Genomic DNA, 16,895 nt, shown 5'->3' on the forward strand with positions numbered 1-16,895 from the left:
GCTTCCTTTGGGGTGGGGTTTTCAGGTTTTGAGGCGGGCCCAAAAGGGGGCTTTTGGGGAACTGATGAATTCCAGGAAGTGTTGGGCCACTGTATTGGTGCTTGAGTAGTTTTTCCCAGTTGATGAAGGGAAAGTTGAAGTCTTCTGGTATGAGAGTTTTGTGTTAGACCTTGCTAGATTCCAGGGTGCTTAGGAGCGTGGAGTGATTGTCTAGGGACATAGTTGGGGACCTATAGCAGGCTATGACTTGGATTGCCGTCTTACCCAATGTTGGTTGTGCCTAAAGTATCTCAGATGCGTCATGCTGGGCTAGTAGTCAGGAGGTGTGCATATCCTTTATGAATATGGTGACACCACCGCCTTTCGAGCTTCGGTCCATGTTTCAAGGCCGAAAGGTGTGGAATGAGTTGTAGCCTGGTAACACAGGGGTGCTTTCTGCTTCTTTAAACCAGGTCTCCGTTACAGCACATATGTCATGTTCTCCATTTTGAGGAGTGCTTCGAGCGAATGCATCTTGAGATTTAGACTTCCAGCATAGAGCAGCTTGACCCTCAGATTGCATTTATTTATAGCTGTTACAGTGGTAATTTGATCTTTGGAATACCGCCTAAAAAAGGCACTATAGGGGTGGCAAGAGCCTTAGCCAGTACCCAGAAACCCAGCGGTGACCGATGCAGGCCATCTCTGGCAAAGCATTGAGGTCTGTCAATCATGTCGTCCCAAGCAGACAAATAATGGGTCCCCTTAGAATGACACCAGAAACTTAGCCAATTGTTGAAGTCAATCATATTTCGTTTGTACTGCTGTATCATTCTGGGTGTGATGGTAGGATACTGCTCAGGGCTAGGGTTATACCTGCCTTGGCCACATAATCCGAGAGCTCCACCATGTCTCTTTTCATGTAGTCCAGGGAGGTGCATCCCAGGTCATTCACACCCACATGGACAATGACAGAGTCATACTTGTACTTGTTGTGGAGTGACCTGAGTGCATATGTTGTCAGATTCTGACACCTGAGAGAGACAGCTGACTGTTATTTTCTACTTATTCAACCTAGTGAGTGGGACATCTGTATGCTTCACTACTGAGTCACCTATGATTAGTGTATTGGACAAGGTGTTTAGCCTTACGGGCTTAGGTTGAGGGACGCACTTTTGAGGTGAGCTATGTGCCTGTGGTTTGTGCTGTGTTGTGGGGGTGAAGTGCGCTTCTGTCTTTGAGGTCTCTGCTGTTTGGGTAAATTTCTATTGAGAGACTTTGCGAAGATGGGTGTGTGGTTTGTGTTTTTATGGGAGAGCTGTGATGGCGGGTGTTCTGGAAGGCTGAGTGTTCCATGTGGTGTGGTGCAAGTGTTGACCTTCTCCTCTTGACCAGCTAGTCCGGTCTTGGCTGGAGAGTGCATAGCTTCCAATTTTGTGATATAAGTGCATGTCTCACAAGTCTGAGTGTTGGGAGGTAAGAGGAGAGGGCTGTCTGTGTACATGAGGCAGTTGCTACACTGCCTCAGAATGCCCAAGTGCACCAGGTTAATAGGAGAAAACACAGGGAACTGCCCTTTAATCATGCCAGGAGGGGTGGTCGTAAGTACAAAACAGTGGAGCTATTTCTGTGAAGAACGACTAGTGCTGATGGCACTTAGGTGTGCTACAATAATTGCTACAAAAACCTGTTGAAGTGCAAAGTGATTAAGCTATTTGAAGTGCAAGAGAGAGAGAAAGAACTAGGAAGATCTAAGGAAAAAACTGAAGAGCAGACGTTCTGGCAGCAGTAATGGTTTATCTCAGTTCGGTGCCGCTGCTCAAAGCTTAAACAAGCACATACCCGGGCTTTTAAACCAGAAAGTTGAAAGGGATGGAAAAACTGCCCTTGATGTGAAATACATTTAGATGGTCTGTTATAGGCAGAAGGGCCGAAACTTTTATCTTGCTTTGTAACTAGAAAGATACTGGCTGTTCAAACTGATCACGTAGGTACTGATAGGCGTGTCCACTTTGCAGCTCTTGTTAGAGGCATGAGCAGGACCTCAATGGCAAATGCACCGAGGAGAGGATAGGGAATGATTTAGCCACCCTGTGAGTAAGTCTGGTATTGCACACCCATCCAGCTGTCTGCAATTGCTGAGCTCCACCCTCGTCTCAGAAGATGATGAATTTATCCTTATTTAGTAAGACTTTAAGTCTTCACCAGCCCTTTACCTCCCAGTAAGGCACTGTGTATACCCTGGAACTGGTACATCCAGTTTCTGGTGTATTAATTCGGATGCTGCTGACCAGCTTGATTCCTGAAGAAATGACGTTAGCTAGCTACAGGTCAGTAAAACATTGGGTCAAGGGCTTTCCTTTTAGGATTTTCTTTCTGAACCAAATGGATTAGCTGGTCCTGGGTGAGGAAGCCTGGTGAAGCTTCCTTTGTCAAGAGTTTGCAGTTAAAGGCTTAAATTAGATGTTGGTATGTTAAAAGCTCAAGTAGCTATTGTAGGATGGGACTCTTAGGAAATGTAGCCTGAAACCAGTACCAGACACTCGATAGGCTTTTCTTTGTTGCATGCCAACTTTGTATGTTATTTCATGCAAGCGTCAGCTACCTGACTTGGGGTATTTCAAGCACATGCTGTGCCTTGCACAGAACTGTGCATGTGCATATGCATATTAGTAGCGTGGGTGCATGAGACTGTTTTCCACTCTGACTGAGATGTGTAAAGATGATCAGTCTTCTCCTCCCCCCCCCCCCTCGTACTACCTCCCTGCTGACTCCTCCTTTAAAGACTGAAAAATTTTTGCTGGTTTAAGTTGGACCTGGAAAAGCAGAGAAGACCACACTGTAAATGTGGTTGACATAGAAAAAAATGTAAGTTTTTGTGTGGGCTTTGAAGTATTCTTCAGGATCTTCTGTGAAGTCCCTTCACCCAATGTAGGTATGTAAGAAATAACACTGTAAAAAGGAGGCTGAGGGATAGAGGATCCTCTATAGGGCTATTAGTCAACAGTTGCACTTCTTTTGGAGACATTAATCCAGCGATGCCTCCAACATTAAGATGGCTATCCAGTCCCTGTTTGTACCACATGTTTCTCCTGCCAGTCTCTGTCTGAGCTCTTTGGAGGTAGACATATAGGCAGTAACTAATACTGCCTTCTATGCAGAGTGCCATAAGGCTGGTAGTCTTAAACCAATTTTCTTGTGATTGACAACTTTTCAACCAGAGTCAGTGATGCAGTGGGTGAAAGAATGACATGGGCCTCTGCCCCTAGGCCTTTTAGATCAAAGCGCCAGAAGACCAGCAGAGTAGAGCAGATTAGGTAAGAACAACCTGGATAAAAACCTGCCCCCCCCCCATTTTTATGTCCGCTGGAGTACCATACAATAGCTGTGCGATTAACCTTGACTTTAAAAGATTTTAGGAAAATAGTTTTTTGCTGAATGGCAAGTGCCCTTGAAGCGATTCTCTTGACTGCTCACTGCCAAGCACCCTAAGCAAAAAAAGTGAATTTGACAAGAACACTGATTCTTTCTTGGAGATGGAATTGGCTAATACTACCTAACTGTCCTCACTATTGAGCATGACTTGGATGAAGAAGAAACTCTGTCACTGGAATTACTGCTGAACGATCTTTCTTTCAGCAACTTGCTGTACTTCGAGAGATCATTGTAAATATGAGACACAATAGTCAGATATCAAAAACAGATGCATTGATTGTCTGGACCTACAGGAACCAAAACCCTCCTGTCTTTAAGGGTTTTGAGAATGTCTGTGGCTTTGTCCCAAAGAAACCTGACTGTACAAAATACAACAGACTTTTCAGTATATCTATAGAAGTAGCATTTCAGAACCTGCAGTTTTGTGTGGACATGGTATAAGGTACTAAGCTAATTCCAGGCCTCACTACTTTACTGTGAAAGTGCAGAGATCTGGACAGACTTAATAAAAAAGGAGCTATGTACAAGCCAACTTGATTGTTAAATGTGCGTAACCATATACCAAGGTGTATTTAATTCAGCAGTGTTGTTTGACACCCCGAGGACAAAAATTGTGTGGCTTGCTTAAGTGGATCTGCGTGAGGAAGCTCAATAAATAATTGATACGACTGCTTCGATGCAGTGTCCAGGGTAGTCACTTCGGGTTTGTTTATGCCTGACAGAAGATCCACCTTTACGTAAAGATATTAAAAGGTAGTTGCTCTTTTCTCCTGTGGACAAGTGATATGTGTTCATGAGCCTGACATTAGATCTTTTAAGAAGTTAGAAGAAAAGGCAAATTGATTATTATAAAATATTCCCACATCCATATACAGCTGAAACTGCCATTACACGTCTGGCCATTTCTGCTGGAGACAAAGGCCAACAGACCAAACACAAGAAAGGCACTGTAGAAACCAAAATGTTTGGGAAAGAAGGACAAGATGGGTAAAATTGCAGACAGCAGCCCATTAAAATCTGCTGACCAGTTCTCCTTCAATAAAGTAATCTGTGGAACTACTGGGCAAGTACTACAGCAGGCAGCTAGCTAATATGGACTGGAGTTCAATCCATCCCTTCCTTCAAAGGAATTAGTTTCATTCAGGCGGACTGGATAGAACTTGGCCCTTCACCTTCTTGACTAACTGCTAGTTCATGGAGACATGGAGAGGACCATGAAGCAACTCATTTCTCTTACCAGTTCCTAAATTAGGGGCGAGGAGAGCTTTTCTCACACTGCATGTGCATTTTCAGCTTGGTTATTATTAGCTTGGCTATTATATGAAGCATGTTGTTGTATCTTTCGGCTTTTCCCAGTTAGGGGTCGCCACAGCGGAACTCCGGTCCGCTAATGATTGGCAGTAGATTTTTACGTACTGGCTTGCCAGGCGCTTTTGTTAAAGTGCGACTTTTGTGCTCCAGGGCGAGAAGGAAAAGGGCTATTTGTCAATCAGATTTATTTCAAGAGTATTGCAAGTTGTAGTATGTAATATACGGAGAGAGAGAGAGAGATGCATGTAATTTTAACCAGGTTAGTGATTGTGGGCAATACTCATTTTCAGAGGTGGATCCAAGAAGTAAAACTTCCAAGTTAAAAATTAAAATGTTTGTAGTTAAAGCAGGTTGCTGAACATGTACATGATACGTGGTAAACAAGACAAGTGTTCGTACAGTTTTTAGATAGTGATATAAAGGCTCTCTGACAAGAAAGAGAGACTTATTGTCTCGCTCATTTTTTTTTTTTCAAAAATGAGTGAAACCTCCTGAATTCAAACAAGTGTTCAGGAGTAAAAAAATCTTAATGAAATAACATCTTTTCAGGGGAGAAGCCTCCCTCCCATGTTGGGGGCTGCACTTCCAACACCACTGTTACTTACATAACTTCAAGGTGACTTCATGAGGAAAAGGGAAATTTCAGTTTTACTATCAATGGGGGCAAATACACACTAGGGATCACTCAAATGAGTGTCAGTAGTGCTTTCAATATGAAATTGTCCCATTATAAACACAGCAGACTATGTATGGTTTGTAGTCTGCAGATATTCTTTCATATTTTTAATTTGCATGTCTGTAATGAAGACCTTAAGATGAAGAATTAGGCTACTGTTTTAAAATAGTTATGCAAGTTAGGTCCTTAGTATGATTGACAACCCTTCATCTAGAGTTGGTGGTGTAGAGGAATAAGAATGGCAGGGACCCTCTCTCTGCCCTTGGGTATTCTAGGTCCTTTTCCTTTCTCTGGTTCCCTTTAAGATGTGAAAAGATGTGAAAAACAGCTGTTTTTGGATTGGGTATTTTTTTCAATTCACACCATGTAAACAATGATTGGGCACACATGTATAGATCTACTTTATAAGACTGAGTTACCAGATTGTACAATGTCAGCATATTGAGATCAGATAATTGAACGACAGTCTGATGGTTTGGAACATCAGCACTTCAGAATAACGAATAGTGGCAGTAGGTGGTTGTGAGAGGGTGTACTACATCGGAAATTGGGGTTTGACCCTTTATTTGCAGTAGTGCAACCTTGAAGTTATTTTTATTATGCAGAGGGTGTAAGTGTCACTGGAGCTTGCCTCCCTGTAAAACTGTTTATTGATGTGGATTTCAAGGTTCCAGTACATTGATCTTTTGGGTTTATGAAGATCTAGCATTATTCTTTTGGTGGTTGACCTTCTGGTGGATACGTTACACACACATTTTCTTTTTCAACAATTATCATTCACTCTAGTATTCTCTGGAATTTATTCTCATAAATTCCATCTATTTCTCTGTAATTTGCTCCTTGCCTTTAATAAAGATCTCCACCTCCAATTATTTTATCTCCTTTACAATATGTAGTACTTTGGTTTTGGTTGGTTTAGATTTTCATTTCCATTTCCTAGTATTTGATTTTTTTTTTGTTGGTCAGTCCATAGAATTACATTTAGAAAGGCAATTACCATGTCTAGGCAATTCGGATCCTATATCCCAGATCAAAAGAATCATTTCCTTGGTTGCAATAATTTGCTTCCCCAACATTTCTAACAAAGTACCATACAGGGAGTTTTTAAAATCTGCTAACTCATTACATTCCCAGAAGACATATTCTCAATTAACCTCTGTCTTCCACTACACCTCCAGCAATCATTATCTACCTGAGGAAACATTTGGTGAAGTCTGCTTGTGTTTAAAATGCCTTTACAAACACTTCTATGGTAGAATCCTAAACCAGCTGGACTTTGTATAGCTGAGAGCCATACAACTGCCCTCTCCATTGATGCTTTATATGTTGCCTTTGCATTCTCTTTTCCCAGCTTTCCTAAACACTTCTGATTTGATTCTTGTCATACAGTACAGTATATATGTGTGTGTGTGTGTGTGTGTGTGTGTGTGTATATATATATATATATATATATATATATATATATATATATATATATATATATATGTGTGTGTATATATATATATATACACGTGTGTGTGTATATATATATATATATATATATATATATATATATATATATAAAATGTGTGTCTGTATTTATTTTTATTATCCTTTTAACAGCAGTTTCTGCTTTAAGCTCGATTAAAAACTCATCCAGAGCTGGTCTTTCATGTAGCACCTCCATATCTCTTTCTCTTTACCTATACTCTGTCAGTACTGGTAGAGAAGACTTTCTGTCCAAACTTTACCATGACCTCATGCCACGCTTGTTATCTTTCCCCTCTGCAGTTATTTCCTTTCATAGCCTTGGTTCCTTTGCTAATTTTTTGTAATAAATTCCAGCCTCCTCTTTCTTTGACCCTACATAGGCATCCCTATTTGTAAAATCTCAGTCCTGTTTTGGCTTAGTTCTTGGAATACTTTATAGTATAAAATTATATAGGGTTGTTTTTTAAGGTTTTGAATACAAAAATCCTCCTCTCTCATTAATTCTTGACCCCCCCCCCAATACTTTCATTATCATGCCTTTCCACTTTGGCAGCTTTCTGCTTATGGTATGCATTTGAGCCTTAACTGGGTAGCTCTAAAGTATCCCTTCAAATTAGGTGGTCCAATACTACCTTGTTTGATGGGGGGAAAACAACTCATCCCACTAAACTCTTGCCCTCTTCCCTTCCAAGACAAAAATTCCTTCAACTGTTTATTATGGTCCACCACTTCTCCACTGGTTGATTTAAAATATGCCTGACTCTGTATCTAAAACTAAAGGAACTTGAAACATTTTCAGTGCTTGTGTCTTGCTAGTCATAAACATAAGCAAGAGTTTCCAACTTCATTTTTTATCTTTTGTATAGTTCCTTTCCACATATGGTTAGCTGCCATAATAGAATAATTTTAATCCTTACACCTAAATAATTTATCTTATTGTCTCCCCATAGATATGGGTGTTGCAGAGGAAATTCATGTGTGACTACATAGTTTACCACTGTAGCTTTTATCATCTTCATTCACATGCTTATTCTATCCAAGTCTGGCTTTTCTGCTTGTACTTCACACTTTTCTTTCTTTCTTTCTTGCATGTTACACTTCTTAATACAATTTAGTACTCTTTTTTTATACTTGCAAGAACATTGACATTATGGTAAAATTGAAAAGGTTGTAATTCTGATGATCTATTGCATTCGCATATTCTGCATGACATTTCTTTTGAATATATGTTTCAAACTTGTAAATTGCATGCACAGATTAATGCTTGGCAGGTTGATCGCAAATACAGTTACTGCTTCTCATCTCTGTTTGACCCTATGTCACATTTTCTCAGTCTTTGTACTTCAATAAAAGCACTCGTGTTAAATATATTTTAATTCACTTAACCCCTTTTAATTTGCAGCAAACACATAGAACTGTATGCACTTTCCAAAAAGGGAAATTATCTCTCCATAAAGAGGCATTTGCCTGCAAGTAAACAGCTCTCCCCACAGGCTTTATCTAATGTTATATATAATCGTACAGAAAGTGGATGCTAGACCCTATGTCTACCCTTGTATTAATAGCATCTGTCCTTTTCATTTTTCTGTCTCCCTTCCAGATATGAAAAACAACTTGCACTCTCTCATTTAACTTATAGTTAGCCTTAAGAAACCATGCGCTGTCTACCCTTAAATGAATAAACTAAATCATACACCATCATTTAATACAACCACTTGCAAAGGCATTCACTTTTCTCAGGATCAAGCTTTCATTTATATTCACTGAACTGCTTTCTAGCTCCCCTTTAAGTACTATTCATGGTGTTTCTTGTTGATTGCACAGCACTGTATAAATTATTATTCTGTTTTTATCGTTTTCTTTTTCTTTCTGTTATTTTTTATTTTTTTTCTCATTCCTTATTATGTTGCTTCTTTTGTTAAACTAAAGCCGGAGCTTTTCTCCCCGGGCCTCCGCTGTAAATGGACCTGGTCCAGTCAGAACTTCCCAGATAACAAATGTAAAATAAAATAAATAAATTGTACAAATGCCTTGGAGCAGTCTTCAGTCATTTCCTGATTAATTGCCTGCACTAGTAGAGATACTGTCCTTAACTGGTGGCGCTTGCTGATGGTGGCAGAAAAAAAAAAACAGTCCATTTTAACACAGTAAATTTGTAGTCTTTTTTAAGCCGCCATTTCTTCTTGCAGAAGCACAGCTTTTTTGCCCAAACTGCGTCTTATAGAAATGACACGTTTTCATAACTCTTCCACATTATTGCAGGTGCTCCTCCTCATCTTGCTTCGCCTGGCACAGGTCTCATTCAAATCCAGGGTACTTCTAGTCAGCTTCTGGTCTTCTCTCTGTCAACTGAAATTGACAATTGAAAATGTTTCTCTGGCAAATTCACTCGAATGATTTTGCTGTTTGAATAACCACCATTCAATGCTTTCAGTCCATCTCAGTAACCTCTCTTTCCCACCACACCTCCATCAATCAGTGTCTATCTGAGGAAGAATTATTTAAAGTCTTCTTGGGATATAAAATACCTATGCAAACACTTCTAAAGCAAAGATCCTAAACCTTTTGGACTTGTTGCACGGTCACATATGTACAAGTAAGAAAAAAAATTATACCTATAGCACAAAAGTAGAAGTAAGCAATTTTGCACATTTGCAATATAGCAGAAGATTTAACTTCAGTTATCCGACTTGTGATGGTCAGTAATGAGTTAATGGTGACTGCATTACTAATTACTATACGAGTTCTGATGTTCAACCTTTTTCTATTCCAAAAAATGAGTGCTATTCTTTTTGACCCATTGCTGTGACTTTTAAGGGAGTGTTCCTATAGTTTTTAGTGTGCAGAGGTTTGGTAACCAGGACTGTTTGTAAGCTTCTGAGCCCCACAAGCCTTTCTGTGTTGGAAGGAAGCATTCTAGCTTATCAATGGGAGTGGTAAGCACTAGGTAGCGTATAATACCACAAGATCCAGGTACAGATTCTTAGTTTTAGCACTTGAATTTGCTTATTCGTGCTCAGCACTTGTTCAGAACTTGCTAGCACTAAATAAGCTACAAATTACTACAGCACTCAACCTTCCTCTTTACCTAGAGGAAAACGATTTTTGTACTTACTTTCCTCACTGGCTTAGAGAAAAACAGCTCTTATACTCCCTTTCCTCACTTGTCTAGAGGAAAGTAGTTTTTTATTCAGGCATGTCCAAGGGTCAGCTCACAGTGTTCTCTCCTGTCTATCTGATGAATCTGGGCATCTTGGGGCAATGTAGCAATTGCCTCATGTACACAGACAGTCCTCTCCTCCTACCAGCCAACACCACAACCTGTGAGAAATGCACTTATCTAGCCAAACTTGAGGTAAAGCTCTCTCCAACCAAGACTGAACTTGACAGCCAAGAGGAAGAAGGTAAATACTTGCACCACACCACACTCATCACATTGTCCCAGTAAACCTACACCACCAAAATCCACACATAGAAATACAAAAACATTCGCGGAGGCTCTCAGTAATAATCTGCTCAAGCAACAGAGACCTTCAAAGCAGAAACGCAAGCAACCTCCACCCCCAACACAACCCAAATGACACGCAGCCCACAGACTCAGTGTGCCAATAAACCACAGCCCATAAGGCAAAACAACGTACTCAGTACACTAGTCATAGGTGATTCTATAGTCAGGCACACTGATATCCGACTCACCAGGCTAAACAAGGAGAAGGTAACTGTCAGCTGCCTGTCGGGTGCCAGGATCCGCCACATAAGCCACGCACTCGGGTCACTCCACAACAAGTACAAATATGACTGTCATTGTCCATGTTGGTGTGAACGACTTGGGACGTACCTCCCTGGACTACATGAAAAGAGACATGGAAGAGCTCTGCAGTCTTGTAGCCCAGGCAGGTATGACCCTAGCCCTGAGTAGCATCCTGCCATCGCCCAGAATGATACCGCAGTACAAGGACAAAATGATTGACTTCAGCAATTGGCTAAGCTTCTGGTGTCATTCTAAGGGGATCCAGCATCTGTCTGCCTGGGAATATATGGTCGACAGACCACAATGCTTTGCCAGAGATGGCCTGTACCTGTCGCCCCTGGGATTCTGGATACTGGCTAAGGGTCTTGCCGCACCTATACTGCCTTTTTTAGGCAAGTTTCAAATGACAAATTCACCACCTTAATAAGGACAGGCAAGCAAAAACTGAGGGTAGTGCAACTCAATGCTAGAAGTCTAAATCTCAAAATGCACTCACTCAAGGCACTCCTTAAAATGGAAAAAATTGATATCTGTGCAGTGGCTGAGACCTGGTTCAAGGCTCTGGAGACCATCCCTGCATTACCAGGCTATAACTCGTACCACACTTTTCGGCCATCTAACCTGGACCAAAACACCAAAGGCGGAGGTGTGTCCATATTCATTAAGGATATAGGTTCATAGACAGGTACTAGGCTATTTGCCCGAATGCATTTATAAGCCTAGCCGGAATGTGTTGGCTTTCGCGGCCCCTTTAGATTAGTTCCCTGTGCCTCTGTCCAGCAGAGCCATTGAAGTGATTCCTGGGGTAAACTTTGTTTCACATCCACTCGTCAAGGTTTCTCTTGAAGAGGGTTAGCTAGGAGCTCTGCCTAATGTAGATTATTGGAATCTTGTTCCAGAGCATGGGAAGTCTCTGGGAGAGGAATCTATCCCTCCAGCACTTCCTATTTATTGTTGTGGTGAGGTTTAGAACCCTTGAGAGTGTGGCTTGAGGGGATATGGTTTTCTTTAGGTGTTTAATATACATCAATTCTGGGTTGGACATGGCCTTGTATGTTAGGTAGAGATCACCTCTGAGTAGGTGGTATGCAAATGAGTACAGCTGGAGTTTCTTCAGTCGAGCTGCATAGGGCATCTGCTTGAAGCCAGTGATCCTCTTGCTAAGGTACTTCTGTGGTCTTTCCAGTTGTTGCAGGTGTCTTGTAAGGTACATCCCAAATGGGGCATTGTACTCTATGATGGGTTTGATGAGTGATGCGTAGAGGGGCACAATGACCTCTTTTGATCTGGATGCAAACCCTTTTGTGATTAGGTGGGCCACATAGAAGGATTTTCTAACCACTTAGGCAATGTGATTATCAAAGGAGAGGTTACTATCTACTTGGGTCCCCAGATCCCTTATAACGTCTTCCGTATTTAGGGGGCTACTACCTATGTGGTAGTTTGTGGGTATTTTGTTTTTTCCAGAGGGGATGACTATGCACTTTGACATTTCTTTTGAGGCCATGGTTTTGACACCAGTTATCTGTCTCAGTTGAGACCCTTTTGGAGGATGTCTGTGTCAGCCGGAGAGTCAATTATAGCCCCTAGTTTGCAGTTGTCTGCGAACTTGGCCAGCCATAGTTCTCCTGTGCATGCTTGTACCTCTGTGAAGTCTATGCCGAACAGAAGGGGTCGTAGGACTGAGCCCTGGGGAACGCCACTTGTAACCGGTTTAGACTCAGACCTAGCTCCCACATCTCTTTACTATGTGGGTTCTGTCCGTGAGCCATTTGGTAACCCATCTCTTGACGTAGGGCTTTATGTTCAGGCTGGTGAGCTTGTCTATAATACCTGAGTGGGGAATGGTGTCGAAGGCCTTTGCGAGGTCTAGGTAGGCTGTGTGGACCACCTTTCCCTTGTCTATAGCCTTGGTAACTGTCTCAAAGAAGTCCACCAGGTTTAGGAGGCATGAACTGCCCTTAACAAAGCCAAACTGGGTAGGGTCCAGTGTTTGGAGGTTCCCAATGTCTCTGTTAATGATATCCATGATGATGCGCTCCATAGCTTTGCAGACCAAGCTAGTCAGACTTGTAGGGCAATAGTTCCCGGGGGCCATTTTGGCTCCAGCTTTGTGGAGTGGATTAATCGTTTCTGTGGGCACGTATCCTGTGGAGAGGCTGAGTTTAAACAGTGTGTTTAGGTGAGGGGTTAGTTCATCTTTGAGCCCGTGTAGGACGCAGCCTGGGACACCGTCCGGTCCCATTGATGCTGTGTTTTTGGCTTTGGAGAGGGCTATTTTAACCTGAGTGTCTGTGATTTCAGGGGCACTACATTCTTCTGGTATAGTTATGGGCCCTTTTGGGGATGAGAGGGGGTGACATTTGCACTGAACCTGTCTGCCAGGATGTTGGCTATATCTGTCGGTTGGGTGTATTTTGTGCCATTCTGCACCAACTCCGAGCAGATCTGAGAATTGCCACTTAGATTCTTGACATAGCTAAAGAATGCCTTGTGGTTATCTTTGGAGTCCATGGCAGTTTTTCTTTCGAAGCTAGCCTTGGATGATTTTATGAGGGAACGTAGTTTCTTGCTGATACTGATCCAGGGATGTCTTCCCTTGGAATTTTACTCTCTTCTGTACTAGTTCCTCCTATTGTATAGCTTGTTTATGGCAGGGGTCCACCAGACTGGTTTCCTTTTCTTGGAGGAGTGAGTCTTGGTTTAGTTTGGGATAGCACGATCCATGCATTCTTGTAGGTGCCCGTAGAGTGCATTAGTAAAGGATTTTGCAGCTTGGACAGTGTTATCCTTTAGCATGGGGGCTTTGAAACTTCCCACCTCGGTCTTAAGTAACGTGAAGTTTGCTTTTGAAAAGTTTTTCACCGTGGTTTCTTTGACTGGGGGTGGTGGCGGAATGTGGATATCCATAGTGATTAGTTCTTGGTCAGATGTAACCAGGGAGAAGTTGGAACGGTCGCCCATGTTGGTGATGACCAGGTCCAATATGTTGTCACCTCTGGTGGTGGAGACCAGTTGATCCAGGGCATTTGAGTTTATAAATTCTAGGAAATGTTAGGCAGGGGAGTTTGTACTTGAGTAGTTCTCCCAGTTAATGTTTGGGTAATTGAAATCACCCAATATCAGGGTGTTTGGTAGGACCTTTGTTTCCCAGTGTTTCCAGGAATGTGGAGTGGGGGTCCTGGGATATGGTGGGTGATCTGTAGCAAGCTATAATTTGAATAGCAGTTATAATTTGAATAGCAGTTTTGCCCGTTGTTAGTTGCACGTGGATGATCTCTGAAGCATCGTGCTGTGCCACTAACCTGGAAGTGTGGGTATCCTTGATGAATATGGATACTCCCCCGCCTTTTGTATTTCGGTCCAGGTTTTGTGGCCGAAATGTATGGTATGAGTTCTAGCCTGGTAGTGCTGGGGTGCTCCCTGGCTCCTTAAACCAGGTTTCTGTTACTGCACATATATCGATTTTCTCCATAGTGGGGAGTGCCATGAGTGCGTGCATTTTGAGGTTTAGACTTCTGGCATTGAGTAGCATTACATTCAGTTTTTTGTTACTTGTGCTATTTACGGCGGTGGGTTTGTCTTTTGAGCCTTGCCTAAAAAAGGCACTATAGGGGTGGCAAAAGCCTTGCCAGTATTCGAAAGCCTAAGGGTGACAGGTGCAAGCTGTCACTAGCGAAGCAGCGTGGCTTGTCTAGCATGTCATCCCTGGCTGACAGACACTGGATCCCCTTTGAATGACACCAGAAGCTTAGCCAATTGCTGAAATTGATAATTTTTTTTCTATACCGTGGTGGTATTCTTGGTGAGGGCAGGATGCTACTCAGGGTCAGGGTCATACCGGCCTATGCTACGTGATCAGAGAGCTCCTCCATGTCTCTCTTCATGTAGTCTGAGGAGGTACGGCTCAGGTCATTCACACCAACATAGACAATGAGAGTCATATTTGTATTTGTTCTGGGGTGACCTGAGTGCTTGTGTTATTTGGCTGATCCTGGCACCCGACAGGCAGCTAACAGTAACCCTCTCCTTGTTCAGCCTAGCGAGTGGGACGTTAGTGTGCCTGACTATAGAGTCACCTATTACTAGTGTGTTGGGTATGTTATTTTGCCTTAAGGGCTGTGATTGTGTGGCACGCTGGTTTTGTGAAGTATGTGTTTTGTGGTTTGCGTTGGGGGGGGGGGGTTGGAGGTTGCTTGGATGTCTGCTTCGGAGGTCTCTGTTGCTTTTGTAGATTTTTATTTAGAGCTTCCGAGTAGGTTTTCGTGTATTCATGTGCGTGTTTTTGCCAGTGCTGGTTTCATATGTGTATGTGAGACTGGTGGTGTGATGCAAGTAATTCCTTTCTCTTGACTGCCTGGTCCAGTCTTGGGTTGAGAGAGCTTAGCCTCCAGTTTGGCTGTATATTTGCATCTCTCGCATGTATTAGTGTTTGGTGGAAGGAGGAGAGGGTTGTCTGTGTACATGAGGTAATTGTAACATTGCCTCAAAATGTCCAGATTCACCGGTTGGACCGGAGGATACACCTGAAACTGCCCTTTGGACATTCCTGGATATGTACAGTGAACTGTTTTACAGATTAGCTGGTAAGGTCGAATACAGAGCCTTGTCCTTCTCTACAGTATAGGGGGGGTCTAGTTCTAAGGTTTATTGGGTATATCCACAGCTCCAGGCTAGTTGCATTGCATAATGCATCCAAGGTTATCCAAGTGCAACTAAGTCTAGACAAATCTGCAACCCAAATTGTAGCTTACTACAGATCCCCCACCATGCCCCAGGATTCCCACTCTTTTTTTCTTGATATACTGGAAAATATTAGGGTTCAACCAAGCACCCTAATAATGGGCGATTTCAACTACCCCACCATTAACTGGTAAACTACTCATGTACCATCTTCTTCGCTCAACTCTTTCTGGAATGCATAAATTCCAATGCCCTGTATCAACTTATCCACACCCCCACCAGGGGCAACAATATCCTAGACCTAGTCATTACCAACATGAGTGACCGGTGTTCCACACCCAAAGTCAACTCCTTGTTGGTCAGATCCGACCATAAGCAAATTACCCTAGTTATCTGCATCCCCCCCCACCACCACCACCACCAGCATTAAGGAAACCACCTAAGCACCATTTCTCCAAAGCCGGCTTCATGCTTCTTAAGACAGAAGTGGCGAACTTCATGACACCAATGCAGATGGACAATACAGTTACGACTGCTGGATCTTACACTTGCACTCTATAAGCACTTACATGAGTGCATGGATTGTGCTATCCCAAACAGAACCAAGATGCTATCCTCCAAAAAAAGCAAGCCAATCTGGTGTTCCCCTGCCATAAACAAACTCTACAACAAAAGGAAGAAACTGTTGCAAAAGAGAGTAAAATCCCATGAGTGGAGGAGCTCCTTGGTCAGCCTCAGTAAGAAGCTGAGATCCCTTATTAGATCCTCCAAATCTAGCTACGTAAACCAAATTGCCCCCGATTCTAAGGGCAACCACAAAGCATTCTATAGCTATGTCAAGAATCTCAGTGGCAACACCCAGATCTGCTCTGAGTTGCAGCACTATGGCACGAAAATTTCAGAACCAACTGATATTGCCAACATCCTGTCAGATAGGTTCAGTGCTAACTTTGCCCCCCTCTCACCCCCTAAAGGGCCCATATCTGTACAGGAAGAATGCAGAGTCCCTGTAATCACATCTATGCAGGTAAAAGCTGCACTCTCTAAAACCAAAAACACCAGTATCCATGGGACTGGACAGCATCCCAGGCTGCATTTTACATGAACTTCAGAACAAACTGGCTCCCCACCTAAGCACCATGTTCAGTCATAGTCTCGCATCAGGCTTTATGCCCACTGAATGGCACACAGCAACTGTTATTCTCCAGAAAGGGGGAGCCACCACTGATCCTGCAAACTCCCGCCCTATTAGCCTGATGAGCCTGGTCTGCAAGGCCATGGAACGTATCATCATGGAACTCATAAACAAAGACATTGGTAACCTCCAAACTCTGGACCCCACCCAGTTCAGGTTTGTGAAAGGCAGATCATGCCTTCTGAACCTGATCGACTTCTTTGAGGCAGTCACCAAAGCTGTAGATGAGGGTAAGGTGGTTCACACAGCCTATCTTGACCTCGCCAAGGCTTTCGACACCATCTCCCATTCTAGAATTATAGCTAAACTCACTAAACTAGGTATAAATCCCTACGTCACTAGATGGGTTGCCAGTTGGCTCACTGACAGAACCCACACTGTAAAAGTTTCAGACT

At 42.7% G+C, this 16,895-nt stretch overlaps 1 protein-coding gene across 1 annotated transcript in view; it reads left to right on the forward strand.

Annotated features, from left to right (window-relative positions):
• The window catches only part of ATAD5 (ATPase family AAA domain containing 5), a gene marked incomplete in the record, with an annotated part of 853,119 nt that overhangs the window by 183,781 nt on the left and 652,443 nt on the right, over positions 1-16,895 (forward strand).

This window comes from Protopterus annectens, chromosome 4.part0, assembly GCF_019279795.1.
Source record: "Protopterus annectens isolate FY-2018-M chromosome 4.part0, PAN1.0, whole genome shotgun sequence".
Lineage (NCBI taxonomy): Eukaryota > Metazoa > Chordata > Ceratodontiformes > Protopteridae > Protopterus > Protopterus annectens.